The sequence below is a fragment of the Pezoporus flaviventris genome, unplaced genomic scaffold (assembly GCF_033815535.1).
Source record: "Pezoporus flaviventris isolate CSIRO_AGI_PZ_B2104156 unplaced genomic scaffold, CSIRO_AGI_Pfla_v1 ptg000002l, whole genome shotgun sequence".
Lineage (NCBI taxonomy): Eukaryota > Metazoa > Chordata > Aves > Psittaciformes > Psittacidae > Pezoporus > Pezoporus flaviventris.
Window position 1 is genome coordinate 43,280,150 of NW_026892550.1, and position 6,000 is coordinate 43,286,149.

Consider the following 6,000-nt stretch of genomic DNA (forward strand, 5'->3'; position numbering starts at 1 on the left):
CAGCAACTGTTATTAGCATGAACTGCATTAATATACATGGGGACTGATTTTTCTTCTCTACTCTTATTCAGAAGATGAACAAGGAGAGCATCAGAACACTTCCCCCAAACTTACATGAGGTCCTCCAACACTCTACAGTGCAAAGGGATTTTCCATGTGGGACAGAGCAGGCAGGAAGCATTGCTTCAAACCCCACATGTTTATGTTCCTTTTTTGCACAGCAGAGACATAATTACAAATAAGACTCATGCTGCCTGAAATGAGGTGTTGTTTGGGATGCTGTTTCTCTTTTTAGCTTCACCAGCTAAAAACCGTGCTGGTGCCATGAGTGATGAGACATTCTCTAATACAAAATCCTCCAAAGGGGTTTCCGTATACTGGGAAAAGTTTGATGTTTAAGTTACAGAACAAAATTGCTCCATAGCTTGCATCGAATATCCAAACTGACCTAGACAGGAGACCTCCTCTGACAATCACACAGAGCAGTAATTTGTCAGAGGCTGTGCACACACCTTTTTGTCTGTAAAACTCAAGTGTTACATGAAAATGTGAAAGCATTGAACATTATCTCCTTTTACCCAGAAAAAAAAAAGAGATTTAGTGCATAGTGTTAAATTCAATTGAGAAAATTCAGCACTATCAGGACACACTCTGCATCCTATATGACTGAAACTTTTATGATTTATCGAATATCACATTCTTAGTCAAACATTACACAGGAGTCAGGCCTCCCTTTGAACCCCATGGTTCTCATGTTCTATCCACAGGACATAACCACCACAATGTGTTAAAATCTTTTGCCTTCCAAAACTGACAAAAAAAAGAAAATATTTTCAACAGGACATCTACATCCACTTCTGAATTAATCTTACACCCAAAATTAAAAAAATAATTGGACAATGTCAAGTGAAACACATGTTTAGTGGCCCTGGAAAAGACGATATATTCAAAAGAAAAGCACTAAAATCAAAAGATTCCTTAAGCAGATTAGAAAGAGCTAAGCTGTCACTTAAACTCAATGCAGTTCTGATATTTTGCTGCGTAAAACCTTGAACTTCAGAGAGTACATTGCACAAAGACAGCAACAGGGACAAATTGAGGAATGAATATTATAACAATGTAAAGCAATGAAGTTAATAGCTTGTTAAAAAAAAAAAAAAGGTGCACATACCCAACATAAAATGACATAAAAGCTACTTATCACAGCTGTGCCAAAGCTCCCAACACAGAAAAGCATAGCACAATGAAAGCCAACATAGTTACACAGCTTCTGGACTGAGCTAAGTAACCTCTAGCCAGCTCAGCATGGAAGCAGCATGAACTTGGATCCCTCCTCATTTATCTATGTAAATATTCTGTGTGTATCCAATTCATGGACAGTTGTGGCTTTCTCAAGCATCACACAGGGTGTCTGGAGACCAACCTCAGGGTTGAGCATCTCACTATTACCATTAGTTAACAAAGCATTTATATTTCTCTCCTTAAACTCTGCCTTTAGCTACCTGGGGATCCCAAGTTACCCAGATTTCTGGTCACACTATAAGGGACTTGGCCAAGATACTGCTGAGAAGGCAGTTAGTCGAACAAAAGAAAGATCTGTGTTCACAGCAGGACTCAGACACACAGAGATGCAGCTGTAACCTGTGAACTTACTGTTAAGTTTCCTTCCAGGAGGGACTTAGCTCTCTCCAGAAGTCCAAGCTTCTCTTGACAGGATCTGCTGTAATGGTCTCTCAGAGAACAGACTTGGAAAATAAGTAATTGAGCTGTTACGACCTGGACATGGTTTGGCACACGTCACTGAACATGACAGCAACCCTACAGCCTAGCATACAGCTGAGAAAGGCAGACTTCCAGTGGTTATTTAAAATGGTAACCACCCATTCCAGCAGTATTTATTGTATGTTCCCCACATCTTTTCCCAAGCCATTCATTATATCAAGCCTATGAAAAAATATATTAGCAACACAATATTACATATGGCTTTGCTCAGGGGTAGAGAAAAGTGTCAAAAGATACCCTTTGTACAGTATTACATTATTTATTCCAAAAGAAATCTCTAGTTGACACACCTCACTTAACTCCATGGTAGGCTTTTACATAGACAAGCTACTTATATTTCCAGGGTATTGACTGCTCATCAGACATATATTGCTTTTGATATTGCAATCTCTTTTCTCCTATGTTATTATTTGCTATACAAAAAGTCCTCCTTTCTATCTAGCTCAATTGACATGCTTTGGTTGAGGAAAAAAATCTTAGCAGTAAATAAAGGGAGAGACAGAATCACAAAGAGGCACAGACAGGGTTGTCAGTTCCTAACCACAAGGTGCCTTGCAGTCTGCAGATGCCCCTGCCAAGAGTTCTGTGCTTAAGCAATCCACAGGAATGACACCCACAAAAGCCAGCACACTGGTGCAGAGCTGCCTAACTCAGCTGCCATGAAATGCCAAGATCTTAAGCTCACTTCATGCATCCTTGGCATCCTCAACTGAGCTGCAGAAAAATGCCCATCTCCAACTGGAATTCATACATACCCATTCTCCTGAGTTAACTTCCCTTTCTCACAAAACTGACTGGGGAAGAGACAAGAGGCAACTACAGTACTCAAAAGATGGCAGGTTGGGGTTTAAATCTGCTAGCAGCCAGATGAAAGTTTAACCAACATTCCCTTATTTAATCATGTCTTTTTAGGTTATTCTAAGGTAGGAATCCTTCTGAAGCTGCTGTCCTGATGCTACTAAATAATGAAGGGAGTGAGGAAGACAACAAAGACCACTATGTAGAACAGTAGTCTGGTTGCTGTTTAAGACACTAACCTTGAAAGTCCAATCTCTGCTTCAGTAACTGACTTTTCATTAGGAGTAGACTCAGGTTTCTGTGTCCCTGATGGCATAAGCTATTTTTCTGGGGTCAACAGGTGCCCTCCGAGCAATGCCAAACTAACTGCTTCAGAGAAGACAGGCACAGAGTGCCTTCTGTGACAGCCCTGACATGTCTAGATATAAGGAGATGCCCAACCCTTGCTGCTACTTAGCATCTCCAGACATCTGGGTTATGTGGCAGATTTTGAAGGCCTACATTTCTGCCTGAAGCATTTGAAGTGGCCACCACATACTTAAGGCCATGTACGCAATGTGGGAGCATGTTCACCTGAGCTGGCAGGGATCTGCATACTGACTCAGAAACCAGAAATGTTGGGAGTTCGGTGCAGAAACACACAATCTGGCTCTGTACATGGTCCCTGATAAACAATACTGCTGTGTACAAGGCTGCACTCCACTGTGACTTTTCCAGATTGAGGGCTCCTGAACTCATCTACCCCAGAGAGTAGTCAGGCCCTACATCTGGCCTCAGTCCCTTCACAGATCTTGCCCAAGTTCAGCCAAGGAAATAATCATTATGGGGATTAAAACTAATCTGATTTCATCTAGTCTAGAACACACAGGAAACAGATCAAAGGTGGATTTCTGCCTGGGTTTCTCATGGATTTCAATTTCAGTTAATGCTCCTAATTGAAGCCCTGCCTACTTGTTTCCTCGTTTTAGAAGCAGAAATCATTGCCAAGCCTCTGGCAGCCAGGCCAGAAAATAGTGACAAATAGTGTAAGCTGATCTGGCAGGCTTCATTAAGGGCAGATTAAACACTGATGGTCCCCAAGGTTTTTGTGACATGATTGCATGACATGGCCAATGAACTAGTCACTCCCTAGGGTGAGAAGCAGAGATGATGTTCAACTGCCTGGAGAGTGAACCATAGACTACTCTGTAAAATTACATATTCTAGCAATGTAAGATGCAAAACAACCATGTCTAAACAAGGTGCTTCACCTCAAATAAACCTTGTGAACAGCTAAATACAAGTCTGTCTATTCCTAAGAGGGATGAGCAATGTAGGGAAAAAAAATAAAATAAAATAATCAAGAGACCTGCAAAAGGCCAGTGTAGGAACTCATCCCAGTCAGGATGCCTGGCCTTCTTCCTAGGGAAAGTCCAGAGCATTCATCATTTAAGATTATATTTTCAAGAAATATGAGAATGGACCCTCATTTACTGGGTGAAGGATTATTACATCAGAAGGACAAGAACTCTCTCAGTTGTCTGCGTGTCTGTGGCAAGGTTGTCTTGGATGTAAAACACCTAATTCTACCATCTACTGTAACCTGATGTTTTTCCTTGCTCTACAAGTTGCTGGATCTATAAGTTTCTAATGACAAAGACTGCATGATACCATTTCCCTTTTCAACCCAGAATACTCCAAATGCTTCCAGATTTTCTCTTATATCAGCAAAGGAAATAAAACTGATCCTACCTGAAATGTTGACACTTAACATTTATTCAGACACAAATAAAATGCTTATGAAACCAAATGCTTTTAAATTGAAATTAAAAACCAACCAAAACAATAATCAATCAATAAATCCCCACAACTTCAAAAGAAGAATGTTAGCCAGCAGTCTTGATCTGATTTGTAGATGCAAAATGCACAGGGTAGAAAGAAACTTACCTGAGTTTCCATATTTCTCACTGAGGTCTGGACTGTATCTATTGTCACAGATTTGGAAGAGGAAAAAGGTGCTGTTGAATTGGCTCATACCCAGTGAACACTGCATCCAGGAAGCACAGCACAGCTTCTTAGCTATCTCCTGGATTTAGTGTCACATGGAAGATCTGTGCTGCAGGTTCTGCCTTTAACAGCTATTAGTGATTTCAGCAACAACTGGACACATTTTAATGATGTTAAATCTAGCAAAAGCCTCTTGAACACAGTGTCCTGTTTGCAGGGGTCTACCCTGCCTCTATTATGATACAAATTTTTCTGGTTTACAATTACTACAGGATAGCAGGTAAGAGCAGGTGGAACTGAGGCACTGGTATACAAATGGGAAGATGTCTCTGTAAAAGGGAAGCCAAATGTAGTGTTATTTGGGAGACAAATGAGCAGCTGGTGTCACAACTTGGTCCTTTCCTCATCCATCTTCCTTTTCCTTCCTGCATTTTAATACCTCAACACCATCACCATAACCAGCATTCAGAACTTTTTCATTTAGCCCTTTTAGCTAAGGAAGCTCAAAAAAGAGTAAGAAATAATTACCTTTAGTTCTCCTGCTTCATCAAGTCAATGCAGAGACATTCTGTCACCTCCTGAGATATCATTTGTGCCCTAGAAGTTCTGAACTGAAATGGATGCCTCCACACTCCAGGGACATCCAGAGGGAATTTTCCACAAACAGCCCTACTTACTTGGAATGTCTTTATGTTTGTTAAATACAAGGAAACAAGTTAAAACACACAAACCAAAATTATCCACCAGGAGAATTCTATTCCAATGTGACCAAAACATCCAGCTAGTTAGACCTCTTTATGGCTTTACCTCCAATTTAGAATGAATTGAGCAATTTTCTGGGCTTGTGAAGGTTCCAAGTGGAATGGAAATTATGAAAGCACTCATTCAAAACACTTGTTAGCAATCTTTTCCAGCACTCCAGTCCAAATCAGTTGAGTGGATTACTTGTAATTTAGGAACCACATACTATACCATGCCTGAAAAAACAAATTCCCACAGACAACCAGAATGCTGCAGAAATCACTGTGATTTAAGACAAAGATTGCTGGAAGAGGGAGGACACAGCTGCAATGATGTATGCTAGCAGCATCTCTTCTCTCCTTCAGATTTTGCAGAAGTCCTTCCCCATATACAGAGTTTCCTGATTTCTACAAGTGATGGCTTGTATGGGAAGGAATCAAAGGTGTGAGTCTGCTCCATACAAAATCAGGTAATCCCAGTGCCTGGAACTAAACTTTTGACTCCAGGAATTGCAAACTTCCTCCTGTTCCCAGGCTGAGCCTGTAATCAGGGAATAGAAAACAAACCCTTCATTTTGCAGCATAATGCTCTCGCATCAACCCCAGAAACAGGCTTCTGCCTTGACCTGCACAGTTTTTTTGGCAATATGTCTCACTGTACCCTTCAACCTGAATCCACAGAATTGAAAATACC